We start from the raw sequence: 20897 nt of genomic DNA, 5'->3' as shown, positions 1-20897 counted from the left end.
TTTGGTTGGATTTCAAGTTTAGATTGTAGTTTCCTCATTTTTCTTAGCTAATTGGAATATTTTAATGGTCGTTAACATACTTAGTTACAAATATAATTGAGTAAAGCTCTTCCCAAAAAGCGCCAAAAATATAGTATAGTAATTCGCTCTAACTGCACAGGTTGTCGGGCTTATTATCTGCGACGCTACAGATGGTTAGCATTAATCTACTATCTTGCTATTATGTTGTCTGTAAGCATTAGCTTATTATCTGATATGAAATTTCTATTGTCATGCAGTATGCCAGTGCATAAAAAGACCATCTCTACAGCTTCTTCTTCGTAGAAAAAAGGCCAACAATACTCAATAGAGAAAGCCTGTGCTATTAAAAAAGAGATGGCGTGACCTATAAAGACAACTACCACCTTAAAAAAGGCTCTTATACTACACCAACGAATAAGACTCCTACAATCCAACATCCAGAATTTTTTGACTGATTCTCCTATTCCACTACCTAATGCTTAACCTCGATTAATTGAACAGAGAGGTGTTACCATCACTGAGATATCACCTCACAGTGAAACAGGTTTGCTCACTTAATGTATAAATGTATGTTGCTTTGTTGCTGGTTACGCATAGCCTTGACGTATTGATATTAAATACGCTATGTTTTTGGTTGTGTAACGCCCCAAATCTGGTACCCAAAACGTTACACAGTGCTCATGACCCCAAAGGACCACAACATAACCTATGACTGATATCTATAACTGAGCAGTGAATAATATAATGTAAATATGCAAAATATAAGCTGTAAGGCCATAAGGTTCTAAACTAAACTAATACTGAATATAGAACAATGTCAGAAATGGGGTATAAAAATACCTAAAAACTGAAATAAATAGTCTAAAAACATGTTGTAGTCTGAAAGCCTCTAAACTGCTAAAAACTGTGGAGTTGATGGGACATGTCCCTAACTAACTCCGAACTACTTAAATAATAAAGTAATAAAATAATCATGCTATCCTCGAATGATGAGGACTCACTGCTAGTATGGATGATGAATGTCTGATCTACTAAGGATGCTTGGGAGCTCGTGCTTCTAAACCTATGGTATAAAACACCATAGCATAAATACATCAGTACGTTGAATGTACTGGTATGCAAGTGAGGTAGGCTAAGATGCTAGGGTTCATATGCATGAACAATAATAACTGACTGTATAACATGAACGTGAGAATACATGTATGAATATGTAACTATAACTGAGATCGTAATAACGCTGACTCATAAATTATGATAACATGGATTTACTGATATCTGAGTACTAATGCTGGGATACTAAATGACAGAGTCTATTAAGTACTGAGGAACTGATATCATATTACTGATAAAGGAATGACTATTTCTGACAGTTCTGGTTATGAAAAACTGGTCTGATTTACTGTATATGACAGTCCTGAAACTGAATACTGATAACATGAGTTTTGTATAAATTAATATACTATTAAATGGGTTTGTGATAACATGATTACTGATTCTGAATACTGATAACATGAGTGACTATATCTGACAGTTCTGCTACTGATGGAACTAGCTGAGTTTTGTATTGTACTGAGTTGACTGTATCTAACAGTCCTGGATTTTTGTATAACCGAACTAAGTTCTATTACTAAGACTGGATCTATAACTGAGACTATGGGAAGTATTTATCTAACCAACATGCCCCTAATACGCCATTATGGCTGAGTTGGGGTCTAATATGTAACCTCAATTGGAAGGGTGTCAATACCACGCCACTAGTAAGGACAAGCTGTGAGTGACCCTCATCTGACAGTGTCCTCAAAAGAGAATGGTGGGGCCCTCATCTGACAGTGCTTATCTACCTCATCAAACCTCATCTGACAGTGTTAATATCTCAACCTATGCTGGCTAAATAGTTCTGGAACGCAAGGATGACTTCTAAGAATCACACCCTCATCTGACAGTGTGTGTTCCCATCCTTGGGTTCACTCGGTGCAAATTCCTACTTGATGTGTGAGCTAAGGCTAACACATTTGAGATTTTTAACTAAGAATAATTGCTAAGTCTTAAGAAATTTTTGTCGTTTTTGATTGTTGTATGTTTAATTTTGCAGTAGAAGCTAAGATGCTAGAGAACCAACAAGAATGGAAGCAAATGAGCTGAAATCTGAAGTAAATAAAGGAGAAGTGTGGCTGACAAAATTTGTGATAAGTCGTTAGCCCTGTGATAAGATATCAGCGTCATCGTCAGCAGTAGACAGAGAATTGGTCTAAGTTAAAAACTATGATGATATTTTGTGATAGGTCATCAAGGAGTTGATAGGGCATCACCGTTTGTCGTCAGCGTTAGGCAACAAGGACCAAAACCATAAAGAAAGCTGACGACATTTGTGATAAGTCGTCAGCCTACTGATAGGCTATCACAAATGGCATCACCTAATCCAAGGAATTTCTGAATTTTATTATTTTGTTTCCATAATTAGGGTGAACTATTTAAAGCCTTGTTTAGGGTTTTCTTAAGGGTTCCGAACCTTGAGTTTTAGAGACACGATACTTTGATATTTTTCTCCCTTTTCTTTTGGCTTGAGAAAGCAATTACTTTAAAGATACTATCATCATTATTGTGGGATTTTTCTTTGGTAATTTAATCTGAGAATCTCTAGTTTCTATTCATCTTTTGGTAAGTTCATCTTTCAAATCATGAATTCATCTAGTTGTTTCGATTATTACGTGATGAGCAACTAAATTCCTTTAACCTAAATTATGGGATCTAGGGGTACGTCTTGATAAGGTGTTGAGTGTTCAAGATTCGAAAGGTGGTAGGACTCCTTGATAATTTTGATGTTTTAAATTATTGTCCGTTGCTTACAAATGATAGATAACACCTGCTTCGATTTACTTGAGAAAGAAATAAAATATAGTGGGAAGTAAATTATCAGCAGGGACTTGGAAACACTAAACTTCCGTTTAGTAATCATCGTTGTAACAAGGTTGGTTAACCTGAGGTAAAATCTAGGCAGTGAATATAAATTCCTTAAGTCTGAGAGGATTAGGTAATTAAATGCTTAAGAAGGTCGAGAGACATTTAAGCATAACTTCACTAAAGATAACTTGTTGTCCTACCTACCGTGAGAATCTTGAACCACTAGTAGCATCTGTCAAGTACCAAAACCCCTAGTGAACATAATTATGATTTTTCATAAACTCTTGATTACAAACATTTAAACTAAAGTGACCAACAATTACTTATTAACTAAAACCCCCCTTTTCTGGAAACATCCAGCTATTAGTTGATTAAATCACAAACGGCTTACATTCACACCATATTCCCCATGGAATTCGACCCTAACCTAGTTGGGTTTTATATTGACAATGATCGCTTACACTCTCGTTGAGAGGTGAATTTTGAGCGTTATCAAAAATGGCACTATTGTTGGGGAATACGGTTGAAAACTGAAGTTTGTGTACGCTAATTAACTGTTAGTCAAGTTTTTTAGTTTTACGTTTATTTGTTGTTTTTGTTTATTTGCAGGATCTTTATAGTGTATGCCAAGAACTGAAAGTTTGGGAGAACCATTATTACCAACTAATCCGGAACTGTAATGAATTGGAAGAATGACAAAACAACAAGAGGCTGAAAGATTGGCAGACTTAGCTAGATCTCAGGTGAATGTGCAAAATATCGGGCAACAAGCATCACATCCAAATCTCAAGGACAAAGATTTGGGAGACGAGGAGTTGTTGAATCCTAGTAACCCAAGGCATGCAGAGCAAATAGCTGCACCAGCACAACGTAATGTTAACAGAAATCGTCCGTTCTGAGAAAAACAAGAGTACCAGCCGGTCCAGTATGATCTCAACGATGAAAATGATGGAATGGATGGAGCAGGTACAATGGGTGCAATTATTCCTCCACCGTTGGCACCTGGGGCAAAATTCAACGTTACGATTATTATGATTCAACTCTTAAATCTGAAGGGTTTGTTTGGTGTCCTTTCTAGGGATGACCCAAACTTGCATCTGGTGAATTTTGTCATCATCTGCAAATCTTTTGATAACCCAGAAGTGGGCCAGAATGCTATTCAGTTGAGATTGTTTTCGTTGTTTCTGTCTGGGGAAGCAACATTATGGCTAAATAAGCTGACACCTGATTCTATAACTAACAAGAGGCAGTTGAAAGGAGCTTTCCTAGAAAGGTTCTTTCCGCCTTCTAGGAGGAGACAGTTGAGGGACGAAATCAGCAACTTTAGGCAGCTCCTGACTGAAGCCTTACATGAAACCTGGGAAAGATTCGAGAAGAAGCTGACACAGTGTCCGAACCATAACATGACGGACATATATTTGATGGAGACTTTGTACAGAGCTCTTAACTCTGTTACAAATACAATTGTAGAAAATACTGGTAGTGGTTCATTTGTTGATCTTACATTCCCAGAAGCTTCAGAGATGTTGGATAGAATGACTAAACAGAGTCGGGCATGGCATACTAGAGACTCTGTGGTGGCTAGCCCCACTGCTTCTGTAGGTATTACTGTAGAACAACACAAAAGAGAAGAGGAGTATGACCAAGACATGGCTCACCTTAAAATACATATGGACTTACTAACCAAGCACTTGCTATCAGGAAAGATTGAAAAGGTTAAAACTGTGGGATCTCAAGATAGAAGTGAGGCTGATACAGATAAAGAGGCTATCTATGTTAATAATCAGTGGGTTTCCAAGGCAATAGCCAAGGGAATAATGGCCGAACTTACTATGATAAGCCTGGTTATAAAGATAGGGAGCAAGGAAATTAAAGGAATAATAATAACAAGAGCGGGTTATATGTTTCTCCTAGAAATCGTGAGGCTGCTTTAACAAGTTTTGAAAAGATGTCTATGGAGGACATGATGGTTAAATTGTTGAAGGGAGTGGAGGATACCAACTCTTATGTGACCACCATGAAGACTGATCTGACATCCATTAGTCAGTTGGTGAACTCATACTCCAACGCAATTAAATAGTTGGAGCAACAGATGAGCCAACTCTCTGCAGCATTCAACCAGAGAAATAGCAGAATGTTACCAAGTGATACAGTCCAGAATCCACGAAATGATGGCTCATGCATGGCTATTATCACTAGAAGTGGTAAGATATTACCTGGCCCTTCTGTGGGCAAACCTGTAAGTGATGAGGTAGTTGATAATGAACCAAAAGAAAGTAGTTCAGTAAAGTCTGAGAAGCTGGATAATTCTGATGATGTTTTAGAAAAAAGAAAAGAAAAGGAGAAGGAGGTAGTGTTGAAAACTATCCCAAGATCACCACCTCCCTTTCCTCAACGATTGAAGAAGAAAACTGATGATGCAAAAATCAGCAAATTCATGACAATGCTCAAGCAGTAGACAATAAATGTGCCATTGGTGGAGGCACTCGAACAAATGCCAGGATATGCTAAATTCATGATGGACCTTGTGACTAAGAAAAGAGTTGTGAGCTACGAATTAGAGGATAATCTCCATCATTGTAGCGCTATTTCTCTAAGGACCTTGGTGCAAAAGAAGCCAGACACAGGCGTATTCACTATTCCCTGTACAATTGGGACTATAAAATTTTCCAAGGCATTATGTGATCTGGGAGCAAGCATTAATTTGATGCCGCTGGCTGTATATAGAAAGTTGGGTCTGGGAAAGCCCACACCCACCAACATGCGAGTCGTGATGGCGGATAGGTTAGTAAAACGACCTGTTGGCATTTTATATGATGTGTTGGTGAAGGTAGCCAGCTTTATATTTCTTGAAGATTTGGTCATTCTGGATTGTGAGGTGGACTTTGAGGTGCCCATAATCTTGGGTCAACCATTCCTCACAATTGGAAGTGTATTGATTGATTTGAGAGTGAATAAGCTCTTATTCAGGATGAATGATGAAGTGGTACAATTTGATTTGTGTAAATCAATGAAGCAGCAGGAAGAAATGAGTGTGTTCTCAGTAGTTGATGTGTATTATGAGGAGGAATAGAAGATGTCAAGAGAGGAGTAACTTGTTGCTGAGCCTTTAGCCGCAGTTCGAATAAACTTCAATCGTGAAGTCATTGAGGAGTATGAAAATATTGTTTGTGCCCTATCATGCATGGGTTCATATCATTATACTCCTAAAAATATAGACCTTGACCTGGCTAATCGACCAACACCACCAACTAAGCCATCCATTAAGGAGCCACCGATGTTGGAATTGAAAAAACTACCTGGGCACTTTCGGTACGTGTTTTTGGGCAACAGAAAAATGCTACCTGGTTATTATTGTTGTTGATCTGGGTGAGCAATAGGTAAACACACTTATTTCAGTACTAGATATTATTGGCATTCTCCCTGGCATCTGCATGCATAAAATACAACTTGAAGATGATTGTATTCCAACCATAGAGCATCAGCGCCATCTTAACCCATCAATTCAAGAGGTGGTTAAGAAGGAGATTATTAAGAGGTTGGATGAATGAGTAGTTTACCTGATTTCTGATAGCAAATGGGTAAGCCCGATTCAATGCGTGCCCAAAAAAGAGGGCGACTGTGGTTGCAAATAAAAGGAATGAGTTGATTCCACTCAGGCCTATGACTGGGTGGAGATTTTGCATGGACTAATGCAAGCTGAATTCATGGACTCTGAAAGACCACTTCCCGATGCCCCCTATAGACCAAATACTTGATCGATTGGATGGAAGGGGATGTTATTGCTTCTTGGATAGATATTCTGGATACAACCAAATCTGTATTGCTCCTAAATATTAGGATAAGACGACATTCACATGTCCATATGGCACGTTTGCATTTAAGATAATGTCGTTTAGACTGGGCAATGCACCCGTCACTTTTCAATGGTGCATGATATCTATCTTCTTAGATATGATGGAGGACACCATAGAGGTATTCATGGGTGATTTCTCTGTGGTAGGAGATTCATTTGAGGTATGTTTGGCAAACCTGGGCATATATTTGCAATGATGTGTTGAATTCAATTTGGTGCTTAACTGGGAAAAATGTCATTTTATAGTAAAACAGGGCATCGTTCTTGGACACAAAATTTCAGCAAAAGGGATAGAAGTTTATCGAGCCAAGGTGGAAGTTATTGAGAAACTACCACCTCCCATTTTAGTGATGGGAGAGCGTAGTTTTCTTAGACATACTAGTTTTTATTGGAGGTTTATAAAAAATTTCTCGAAGGTTGCAAATCTACTTTGCAAACTTTTGGAGAAAGAAGTGAAATTTTTCTTTAATTATGATTACTTGAAGGCATTTGAATGCCTAAAAAAAAAGCTGGTTGAGGCCCTTATTATTATTGCACTAGACTGGTCAAAACCATTTAAGATTATGTGTGATGCAAGTAGTGTTGCCCTTGGAGCTATATTGTGACAAAAAAAGGATAAAATATTTCATCTAATATATTATGCCAGCAAAGCACTGAATGGAGAGCAAAAGAACTACACCGTTACTGAGCAGGAGCTTCTGGCTGTAGTGTATGCTTTTGAGAAATTCAGGGCTTATCTGCTTGGAACCAAGGTGGTGGTCCACACTGACCATACAGCCTTGAGGTATTTGATGGCTAAGAAGGATGCAAAACCAAGACTGATTAGATGGGTGTTGCTGCTACAAGAATTTGACTTTGAAGTCAAAGATAAGAAAGGTTGTGAAAACCAGGTTGCAGATCATCTATCTAGAATGGAAGGTGAGTAAGTAAGTAGTGATGAAATAGAGATAAATGATGTATTTCCTGATAAGGAGATATTAGCTACTGTGGTGGAGAAATTGCCTTAGTACGCTGCTGATTTTGCAAATTATATTGTGAGTGAAGTCATTCCAGAAAATCTCTCTTTCCATCAAAGAAAAAAATACCTGCATGATGTAACACATTACTTCTGGGATGAGCCGTATCTTTTCGGCGATGTGCTGACAACATTATAAGGAGATGTGTGCCAGAGGTGGATGTATTGTGTATATTGGAGGCATGTCATGCTTCCCCATTTGGAGGCTACCATACAGGTGATCGAATGACTAGAAAGGTGTTGCAGAGTGGCTACTATTGGCCAACATTGTTCAAGGATGCCCACGAGTTTGTGTTGAAATTTGACCAATGTCAGAGGCAGGGGTCAATCTCCAAAAGACATGAGATGCCTTTGACTAATATACTTGAAGTGGAATTATTTGATGTCTGGGGCATCGATTTCATGGGACCTTTTGTAAGATCGTACAGGATGAAGTGTATTTTAGTTGTTGTTGACTATGTCTCAAAATGGGTTAAAGCTGTTGCCTTGTCCGATAATGAAGGAAAGAGGGTTGTTGTTTTTCTCAAGAAGAACATCTTCTCTCGCTTTGGAGTACCACGTACTATTATAAGTGATGAAGGATCTCATTTTTTACAACAAAGTGTTTCGAGCGGCGTTAGAAAAATATGGGGTGAAACTACATAGAGTAGCCACTCCATATCACCCATAAACTAGCAGGCAAGTGGAGGTGTCAAATTGAGATATTAAAGCCATCCTATCCAAAACGGTGAATGCTAGTCAGAAAGACTGGTCTTGAAAGCTCGATGATGCCTCGTAGGCATATCAGACTGCTTTCAAGACACCCATTGACACGTCACCATTTCAGCTGGTCTATGAAAAACTTGCCACTTACTAATACAGATGGAGCACAAAGCCTTATGGGCACTCAAAAGGCTAAATTTGAGTTGGAAGGAAGAAACAGAGCTGAGACTGGGACAGCTGAGTGAGATGGATGAATTCCATCTCAGGGCATATGAACGAGCAGACCAATATAAACAAAATATGAAAAAATACCATGATTTGAAGATAGAGAAATGAGACTTCTAAAAGGGTGACTTGGTGCTCCTGGTCAGGCCCTTTTAGAGTTAGTCAAGTCTACTCATCTGGAGTGGTGGAACTTGAAAATGAAGATGAAAGTACCTTCAAGGTAAATGGGCAATGAGTCAAACTTTATATTGGTCCAAAAGAATCAATGAAAAGTGTCACTACTATCTGTCTCGATGAAGTCTAAAGTAATCGAGATACTTGTGTCTTGCGGCGACGTTAAATCAGGTACAGCATGGGAATCAACCCATGACCCCCAAGATTGATCTATTCTAGGTATACTCTAACACTTAGTTTAGATTTTCTTTGATTTTAAGTTGAGGGTGTAGGGTAAATTTATTGTTGTAAAATTTTGTAGTCAACTAGAAAAAATACTTGTACTTGAGGCAGTTGAATTGTTTTAATGATTTTTGTACACCTCTTCAAGTGGTCTAATACTTTAAACTGAGTGATTTGCATTTAAGTGTGACCACCGTGCATTTTTGTATGGCATTAGTTCTAGTAATATAATAATCATTACTAAACAACTGCATGAACTGAATGAGAGTTGAGTTTGATATACCTATGCGCCAAGTGTGTGTGTGAGATGTTACTCAGTTCCCTTTGTGTGCTGAAGCCAGAACTTGCTCGGTTACTCTTACCTAGGTTGAAGGATAGAGGTTAGGAAAGGATCATAGGCCATTTTAATATTAGCTTACTTTATCCTAAATGACCTTCCCTATGTGTAACATATCCCTTGATCCTTGTTTTGAGACTAATTAGCCTATTTCTTTGTATGACACCTTTCACCTTCTCATTTAGATCATAATGAACCTATTTTGGCCCTGGTCCTCCTTGGATACTGTGCAACTTGACTTAGGAAAATGGCCTAAGTTGAGGGTGGCTATCATAGGGTTACGTGATATAGAAAGGTAGCATAAAAGAAAATAATAAAAAGCTAGGTATAGAGGAAAAGAACAAAAAAAAAAGAAAAATTATGAAAAAGAATAAGTAATTGAGAAAAGACTGCACCCATCCTAAATAATTGCGATCAAGATAAGAGAAGAGAGGAAAAGGCTAATGAGTGAAACCCCAAAAAGCTAGTTTAGTGTCAAGGAGGCTTAGTCACTTTAAATACCATCGAGTATCATACCAGTCCCTAGCCTACATTACAAGCCTAATAGAAGTCCTATAGTGATCATAGCTGACCTATCTGAAGATCTGGGTAATGAAAATAAGGGCAAGCCTATGGTACTTGGCATACAATGATTGGAACTTCGTTCTGAGAGTGAGTGTTTTGGTTGTCTCCATGGTTACATATATAATCCTTGATATGAGATGAGGGGGATTTCTTAGCTGTGAGGGCACACTGGTTACACTGCTAGTTACTAACTTATTCGGGTAGTGTAATACTGGTCCATGCATGGTTGTTATAGCTGAATTGATGCCATATCTTGATTCTTGTATGTTGCATTGGTGTTCTTCATTGTACTTGAATTGACTGACTTTAGAGATGGTGAAAGTGTTTTGAGATGATATGGATGACTAACTGCCAAATGTACTTTGTATTCTCTTTGTTGTGCTGAGTTGCTTGAGGACAAGCAATTATTTTAAGTTGAGGGTGTTGATGTGTAAGCTAATGCTAACACATTTGAGACTTTTAACTAAGAATAATTGCAAAGTCTTAAGCAAATTTTGTTGTTTTTGATTGCTTTATGTTTGATTTTGCAGTAGAAGCTAAGATGCTAGAGAACCAACAAGAATGGAAGCAAATGAGCTGAAATTTGAAGTAAATAAAGGCGAAGTGTAGCTGACGACATTTGTGATAAGTCCTTAGCCTGTGATAAGCTATCAAATTCATCATCAGCAGTAGACAGAGAATTGGCCTAAGTTAAAAGATGTGATGACATTTTGTGATAGGACGTCAAGGAGCTGATAAGTCATCAAGATTGCCTTCAGCCAAAGGTAGAACATGAGAGCTGAGGAAAAGCCTTGACGACATTTATGATAGGTCGTCAAGGAGCTGATAGGGCATCACTATTTGTCGTCAGCGTTAGGCAGCGAGGACCAAAAGCATAAAGGAAGCTGATGACATTTGTGATAAGTCATCAGCCTCCTGATAGGCTATCACAAATGGCATCACCTAATTCGAGGAATTTCTGAATTTTATTATTTTGTTTCCATAATTAGGGTGAACAATTTAAATCCTTGTTTAGGGTTTTCTTAAGGGTTTTGAACCTTGAGATTTTGAGACCCGATACTTTGATATTTTTCTCCCTTTTCTTTTGGCTTGAGAAAGAAATTACTTTAAAGAGACTACATCATTATTTTGGAATTTTTCTTTGGTGATTTAATCTGAGAATCTCTAGTTTCTATTCATCTTTTGGTAAGTTAATTTATTAAAGCATGAATTCATGTAGTTGCTTCGATTATTAAGTCATGAGCAGCTAAATTCCTTTAACCTGAATTATGGGATCTAGGGGTAGGTCTTGATAAGGTGTTGAGTGTTCAAGATTCGAAAGGTGGTAGGACTCCTTGATAATTTTGATGTTTTAAATTATTATCTGTTGGTTGAAAATGATAGATAACACCTGCTTTGATTTTCTTGAGAAAGAAATCAAATATAGTGGGAAGTGAATTATCAACAGGAATTTGGAAACACTAAACTTCCGTTTAATAATCAGCACTGTAACAAGGCTGGTTAACCTGAGGTAAAATCTGGGTAGTGAATATAAATTTCCTAAGCCCAAGAGGATTAGGTAATTAAATGCTTAAGAAGGTCGAGAGACATTTAAGCATAACTTCGCTAAAGATAACTTGTTGTCCTACCTACCGTGAGAATCTTAAACCACTAGTAGCATCTGTCAAGTACCAAAACCCCTAGTGAACATAATTTTGGTTTTTCATAAACTCTTGATTACAAACATTTAAACTAAAGTGACCAACAATTACTTGTTAACTAAAACCCCCCTTTTTATAGAAATATCCAACTATCAGTTGATTAAATTGCAAATGACTTATGTTCACACCATATTCCCTGTGGGATTTGACCCCAACCTAGTTGGGTTTTATATTGACAATGATCACTTACATTGTCATTGAGAGGTGTAGTTTGAGCATTCACAAAAATGGTGCCATTGCCGGGGAATACTGTTGAAAACTAAATTTTGTGTGCGTTAATTGACTGTTAGTCAAATTTCCTCATTTTACGTTTATTTGTTGTTTTTGTTTATTTGCAGGATCTTTATAGTGTATGCCAAGAACCAGAAGTTCTAGAGAATCGTTATTACCATCTAATTTAAAACTGCAATGAATTGGAAGAATAGCAGAACAGTTAGAGGCTGATAGATTGGTAGCCTTAGCTAGAGCTCAGGTGAATGTGCAAATTGTCGGGCAACAAGCACGACATCCAAATCCTGAGGATGTTGATTTGGGAGATGAGGAGCTGTTGAATCCTGGTAACCCTAAGGCGAGCAGAGCAAATAGTTGCAGCAGTACGGCGTAATATTAACAGGAATCGTCCATTCCGAAAAAGGCAAGAGTACTAGTCGGTCCAGTATGATCTCAATGATAATAATGATGTAATGGATGGAGCAGGTGTAATGGGTGAAATTATTCCTCCACTGTTTGAACCTGGGGAAAAATTTAACATTACGAGTACTATGATTCAACTCTTAAATCTGAAGGGGGTTTGGTGGCCTTCCTGGGGATGACCCGAACTTGTATCTGGTGAATTTTGTCACCATCTGCAAATCTTTTGATAACCCAGGAGTGGGCCAGAATGCTATCCGGTTGAGATTGTTTTCGTTGTCTCTGTCTGGGGAGGCAACATTGTGGTTAAATGAGCTGACACCCGATTCTATAACTAACTGGAGGCAGTTGAAAGGAGATTTCCTAGAAAGATTATTTCCACCTTCCAGGAGGATATAGTTGAGGGACGAAATCAACAAATTTAGGCAGCTCCCGACTGAAGCCTTGCATGAAACCTGGGAAAGATTCAAGAAAAAGCTGACACAATATTCAAACCACAACATAACGGACATACATTTGATGGAGACTTTGTACAGGGCTCTTAACTCTATTACCAAGCCAATTGTAGACAATGCTACTGCTAGTTTATTTGTTGATCTTACATTCCTAGAGGCTTTAGAGATGCTGGACAGAATGACCAAACAGAGTTGCGCATGGCATACCAGAGACTGTGGTAGCCAGCCCCACTGCTTCTGTTGGTATTACTGCGGAACAATGCAAAAGAAAAAAGGAGCGTGACCAAGACATGGATCACCTTAAAACACAGATGGACTTACTAACCAAGAACTTACTATCAGGCAAGCTTGAAAAGGTGAAAGTTGTGGGATCTCAGGATAAAAGTAAGGCTGATGCAGATGAAGAGGCTAACTATATTAATAATCAGGGGGGGTTTTCGAGGAATAGCAAGGGAATCAAGGTCGGACTTACTATGATAATCCTAGTTATAAATATAGGAAGCAAGAAAATTAGAGGAATTACAATGATAGGAGCGGGTTATATGTTCCTCCTAGAAATCATAAGGCTACTTCAAAATGTTTTGAAAAGATATCCATGGAGGACATGATGGCTAAATTATTAAAAGGAGTGAAGGCTACCAACTCTAGTATGACCACCATGAAGACTTATTTGACATCCATCAGTCAGTTGGTGCACTCATACTCCACCGCAATTAAATAATTGGAGCAGCAGATGAGCCAACTCTTTGCAACATTCAACCAGAGGAAGAGCAGAACATTACCAAGTGATACAGTCCAAAATTTATGGAATGATGGCTCATGCATGGCTATTATCACTAGAGGTGGTAAGATATTACCTGGCCCTTCTGTGGGCAAACCTATAAGTGATGAGGTAGTTGATAATAAACCAGAAAAAAGTAGTCCAGCGGTGTCTGAGAAGATGGATAATTTTGATAATGTTCTAGAAAAAAGAAAAAAGAGAAGGAGAAGGAGGTAGTGTTGAAAACTATCCCAAGACCACCACCTCCCTTTCCGCAATGATTGAAGAAGAAAACTGATGATGCAAAATTCAGCAAATTCATGGCAATGCTCAAGCAGTTAACAATAAATATGCCATTGCTGGAGGCACTCGAACAAATGCCAGGATATGCTAAATTCATGAAGGACGTTATGACTAAGAAAAGAGCAATGAGCTACAAATTGGAGGATAATCTCCATCATTGTAGCATTATTTCTATAAGGACCTTGGTGTAGAAGAAGCCAGACCCAGGCACATTCACTATTCCCTGTACAATTAGGAGTATGAAATTTGCCAAGACATTATGTGATTTGGGAGCAAGCATTAATTTGATGTCGCTGGTTGTATATAAAAAGTTGGGTCTGGGAAATCCCACACCCACCAACATGCGAGTCGTAATGGTGGATAGGTCAGCAAAATGACCTGTTGGCATTTTATATGGTGTGTTAGTGAAGGTAGCCAGCTTCATATTCCCTACAGATTTCATCATTCTAGATTGTGAGTGCGTAATTTTCTTGGACATATTGGTTTTTATTGGAGGTTTATAAAAGACTTGTCGAAGGTCGCAAATCCACTTTGCAAATTTTGGAGAAAGAAGTGAAATTTTCCTTTAATGATGATTGCTTGAAGGCATTTGAATGCCTAAAAAAGAATCTGGTTGAGGCCCCTATAATTATTGCACCAGACTGGTCAAAACCATTTAAGACCATGTGTGATGCAAGTGGTGTTGCCCTTGGACCTATCTTGGGACAAAAGAAGGACAAACTGTTTTATCTAATATAGGTCCAAGGGCAACACCACTTGATATATGCTTTTGAGAAAAGCACTGAATGGAGTGCAAAAGAACTACACCGTTACTGAGAAAGAGCTTCTGGCTGTAATGTATGCTTTTAAGAAATTCAGGGCTTATCTGCTTGGGACCAATGTGGTGGTCCACACTGACCATATAGCCTTGAGGTATTTGATGGCTAAGAAGGATGAAAAACTAAGACTAATTAGATGGGTGTTGCTACTACAAGAATTTGAATTTGAAGTCAAGGATAGGAATGGTTGTAAAAACCAGGTTGCAGATCATCTGTCTAGAATGGAAGGTGAGAAAGCAAGTAGTGATGAAAAGGAGATAAATGATGTGACACATTACTTCTGGGATGAGCCATATCTTTTTCGGCGATGTGATGACAACATTATAAGGAGATGTGTGCTAGAGGTGGATATATTGTGCATATTGGAGGCATGTCATGCTTCCCTATGTGGAAGCCACCATATAGGTGATCGAATGACTAGGAAGGTGTTGCAGAGCGGCTACCATTGGCCAATATTGTTCAAGGATGCCCTTGAGTTTATGCTAAAATACGACGAATAGTAGAGGCAGGGGTCAATCTCCAAAAGACATGAGATGCCTTTGACTAAGATGCTTGAAGTGGAATTGTTTGATGTCTGGGGCATCGATTTCATGGGACCTTTTGTAAGGTCGTACAGCTTTTAGTTGCTGTTGACTATGTCTCAAAATGGGCTGAAGCTATTATCTTGTCTGATAATAAAGGAAATAGGTTTGTTGTTTTTCCCAAGAAGAACATTTTCTCTCGCTTTGGAGTACCACATACTATTATAAGCGATGGATGATCTTATTTTTGTAACAAAGTATTTTGAGCAGCATTAGCAAAATAAAGGATGAAACAGCATAGAGTAGCCACTCCATATCACCCACAAACTAGCGGGCAAGTGGAGGTGTCAAATTGAGAGATTAAAGTCATCGTATCCAAAACAGTGAATACTAGTTGGAAAGACTGGTCTCGAAAGCTCGATGATGCCTTGTGGGCATATCGGACTATTTTCAAGACACCCATTGGCATATCACGATTTCAGATGGTCTATGGAAAAGCTTGCAACTTACTAATAGAGTTGGAGCATAAAGCCTTTTGGAAACTCAAAAGGCTGAATTTGAGTTGGAAAGAGGCAGCAGAGCTGAGACTGGGACTGCTGAATGAGATGGATGAATTCTGTCTCAAGGCATATGAACAAGCAGACCTATATAAAGAAAATATAAAAAAATGACTTGGTGCTCCTGTTTAATTCCAGAATCAAACTGTTCCCAGGTAAGCTTATATCTAAGTGGTCAGGCCCTTTTAGAGTTAGTCAAGTCTACTCATCTGGAGTGGTGGAACTTGAAAATGAAGACGGCAATACCTTCAAGGTAAATATCCATGAGTCAAATTTTATATTGGTCCAAATGAATCAATGAAAAGTGCCACTACTATCTGTCTCAATGAAGTCTGAATTAATCGAGATACCTAAGTTATTCCGCAATGTTAAATCAGGAACTGCATGGGAGGCAACCCATAACCCCCAGGATTGATTTATTCCAGGTATATTCTAACCCTTAGTTTAGATTTTCTTTGATTTTAAGTTGAGGGTGTAGGGTAAATTTGTTGTTGTAAAATTTTGTAGTCAACTAGGAGAAATACTTGTACTTGAGGCGGTTGAATTGTTTTTGTGATTTTTTCTACACCTCTTAAAGTGGTCTAACACTTAAAACTGAGTGATTTTCATTTAAGTGTGACCACCGTACATCTTTGTATGGCACTAGTTCTAGTAACATAATAATCATTGCTAAACAACTACATAAACTAAATGAGTAGTCGTGTGCAATATACCTGTGCATCAAGTGTGTGTGTGAGATGTTACTCAGTTCCCTCTGTATGCTAGATCTAGAACTTACCCGATTAGTCTTACCTAGGTTGAAGGATAGGAGTTAGGAAATGATCATAGGTCATTTTAATATTAGCTCACTTTAGCCTAAATGACCTTCCTTATGTGTATCATATCCCTTGATCCCTATTTTGAGCCAAATTAGCCTATTTCTTTGTATGACACCTGTCATCTTCTCATTTAGATCATAATAAACCTGTTTTGGCCTTGGTCCTCCTTGGACACTGTGTACCTTGACTTAGACAAATGGCCTAAGTTGAGGGTGGCTATCATAAGGGTGCGTGATATAGAATGAGTATGAAGAAATATAGCATAAAAGAAAAGAATAAAAGGCTGGGTACAGAAAAAAATAACTCAGTATGACAACGATCACTTACATTCTCGTTGAGAGGTGTATTTTGAGCGTTATCACTACTCCCATCTTAATAGACACTGATCATGGATTACTTAACTGAACTAATACTAATGGTATTGTTTAGCGGAGCTAAACTGAGTTCACTGAGTTTAGTTTACTGATGGAATACTACAGAGATCTGAGGAATGACGAAGAGTACTAAAGTTACTGAGATATCTGGGAATATTAAGGTTACCAAGATTACTGAGTATTGAGATCACTGAAATTACTGGACTACTGAGATTACTGAGATTTTTGAGATTACTAAGATTACTGAATTAGACTAGACTGATACTGAGTTTACTGTGTTTTCCTGAGTCACATGACTAACTAAATTCTACTAATCATGGCTTGACTGAGAGTATCGTGAAAACATGACATTGGCTCTAGGAACACTACTAAATTGTCGGGTACAAGTACCCCAGGACTCGATAGCATGAAACTAACAAAACTTGACACTTCTTGGAGACATGACCAATATCAACAATTCATAATTTCATAGTTAGGGATTTCATGAAGCACATGATCATCATAACGTTGAATATAGATAGTAATGTCTATAAACATGGAATAATTTCATGTTTCTAATCTTATGAACATCTCATCTAGCAATCACACAATGCATAGGTTTTGCATGGGAATCATCTTAATCAAGTAGGTATAGCATAACTTAAGAGTCATGACTGCATAATTGGGATTACATATAAGCTGATCACATATATCTGATACATGAATACATGACTGAACCGACTCATAAACATATGACTGATCATATAAAGGTAAAGATACCAGGTTTGAAATGAAAACTGAGCATGGAACCGAATACCACATTTGTAACTGAAATCTGAACATGAAACTAGAAAAGCTTAAGAAAAGCTATTACCTTGGGCTAAGCCTGAGTTTAATTACTAAATATGCATGAGCAGAAACATAAGAACGTAACTGGGTTTGGAACATGATACATGAGATGAATATAGTGATCTAAACTGAGTACCACGAACACATGGCATACGATTGAGATTGGAGCTAGAGGGTCAACCTATGGGTACCCACTACTCCAAACTAGATTCGTTACGTGAAGAAAGAATGGGATGTTTTTGTCATGAACATTTGGGGGTTCATAGTGTATCTCCCCCTTGGAACACTATTTCCCTAGAAGAATACTAACTTGACTGCGGTACTGAGGAAAATTAGGATGATGCACAGGGCACCTACGAACTGAATCATGACTGAACATCTAGGATCTGAAACTAAGGCATAATACATGAACTGAGCTAATCTCGCAACTACTAGGACTTTCTATCTTGGAATAGTTACATTCCTTAGATTTTTGATAGTAGGACTAGGTGGAAAGATAAAAAAAACCATACCATACGAATTTGATGCCTAATTTCTAAAATGGATTACTGGCTGATCAATTTAACTCATAATGAAAACTTATACTTAACTGAAGAACTACTTTTTTACTTGAGACTACTGAAAATATTTGCATGACCGCTGAGAATGAATTCCTAAACATACTAACTTATCTGATTAACTAAATGATTGATAGCTGAATACTGGCTCTGCAAGATAGAACTGTACTTAGTCTTGAATAACTGTATCGCAACTTCAGGGTTTTATGCATAGAAGATAAGGACTGACTGAGTGATAAGAGATACTGAGCATGAACTGAGGGTATTTGTATTATTTTAGAATGCAACACCAGGAGTAAAACACTATTCTGGAATGGTCTTATAAACTGAGGTACTAGAATACTGACAACTGAGGAGCTAATAACTGTATGCTATGGTCGAGTAAACCCTAAATTGAACTGAGTTATCAACCTAATTATTGAACTAGAACTAGGACTAAGATTATAAAAAAGATGGCAATTAAGACTGTAACCATAACTAAGACTGTAGGTGGGACTGAATACTGGTTTTTGATAACTAAGGTTTAGACTGGTACTGAAGTACTGAATTCTGAGACTGAACACTAATTACAGAGTTTTGAACACAAAAACTATAACTGACATGGTAATTGAGTTTTTGGATAGCCACGCAATGACGACTAACATAAGTCGAGGATCTGAATTTATACTCACACTTTGTACTTTCCTAACTTCTAATTACAACCTCTTGCCGGCCCTTTACTAGCACACTAACATAAAATTCAAGCCTATCTTCATCATTACACCCTCGTGTAAAATAAGCATACAACAATCTTCCCTTAATCATGAAAAATTTACTCTCTCCCATCTAAGCAATTTTTCATCACCATACTATTTTCAAGGGAGAGCTTACTGAAGGATTAAATCAGGAGGACCCAAAATATGAATGGATACTGACTAAACTTGACACATGACTGATACTTGAGAAATAGAATATCAAAAACATAGATTTACCAAAAAGGTTTGAATTGAGAATATATAAAACATAGTCTGAGCTTGGCCAATCACTAGGAGTGGAACATAAGTCACGTGGGATGAACATACTATAAAACATGGCATGAGTACATGAGTCATGAGCTGCATGACCTGAGTTTAGAGTTTTTTGTATTCGTGGGACATGATTTCCATTACTGAGGGGAGTAGAACTGAACTTCTAATGTTGGGACTGGAATTGTACATGATTCTATGGAAAATATGTGAATATAAGATTTGTTCATGAAACTGAGATGTGAAGCATGTGTATACATTATGCTGACTGAAGTACCAAACTTTATACCGAATAAGGATGGGTCGGGGAATCGTCTTCCCCTTACTGCTCTTCTATACGTACTGCCACTACTACCAGAATGTGAGAGCCTACTTGGTCACTTGATTTATCATCTCCACCTTAGCTTTAAGTCATCATCATAAGTTTGTGAACACTTTACTAAACTCTGAACTGAACTACAATTATCGTCACCTGCTAATACTCTACTCGACACATGCTTACCTTACTAAACACATTATCTGCTCCTGTTTCTTCATAGACTACTAATACCACATCAACTAATTCACATCCACACCTTCATACTTAGTATCAAATTAATAACTTAAGTGCTAGCTTACACAGTTCAAGCCTACTGATTTACTATGGTACATTTATCCCTATGAATACATAATCTCTTAAACCTGGATAATGTTATCCTAACCCTACTACTGCTAAACTCCTGAGTTCATGCTTCTAACTCTAGGTCATATACTATCTTATAATTCTGAGAAGGGATCTGATGACATTCTAATTTTGGGATTGCGAATGAGTTCTCATGATCATGAATGAGATTTGTACAACTCTAGAATATAACTAAACTGATGGGATACTTTTGAGCCTGTGGGCAATACCATACTAACTATCTATGGGGACTGTCTGAGAAATCTCTATCTTTAGGACTTTGAGCTTCACTGTTTCTGTAACCTTGAAAGTAAGGTGAAGTTTACATAAGTAAAGCATGAGGAGAATCTACATGAGTTTCTTATAGAAATTTTCTATAGCACGATCTGAGACATTAAAGAAGGAAAACTATTTCTAAAACATCTCATAGCCTTCTATCCATAAGTGTGGTGCATAACACACCCATGCATAAGACTGTACTATATGCGGCTTTTTAGACTTCCTAGGATACTGTTGAACCTCAGGCTATGCTACCGAGTTTGTAGCACCCTAAATTTGGTAACCAAAATGTTACACGGTTCCCATGACCCCAAAGGACCACAAGCTAACCCATGACTGATATCCTTAACTGAGCACTGAATAATATACTGTAAATATGTAGAATATAAGTTGTAAGGCCATAAGGTTCAAAACTGAACTAATACTGAATATAGAACAATGTCTGAAATGGGGTAAAAAATTACCCAAAATCTAAAATAAACTGTCTAAAAACATGCTTTAGTCTGAAAGTATCTAAACTTTCTGAAAACTATAGAGTTGATGGGACATGTCCCCAACTAACTCCAAATTAATAAAATAATAAATTAATAAAATAATCATGCTATCCTCGAATAA

The sequence above is a fragment of the Capsicum annuum genome, chromosome 1 (assembly GCF_002878395.1).
Source record: "Capsicum annuum cultivar UCD-10X-F1 chromosome 1, UCD10Xv1.1, whole genome shotgun sequence".
NCBI classification, from domain to species: domain Eukaryota; kingdom Viridiplantae; phylum Streptophyta; class Magnoliopsida; order Solanales; family Solanaceae; genus Capsicum; species Capsicum annuum.
This window is presented reverse-complemented; position numbering follows the sequence as displayed.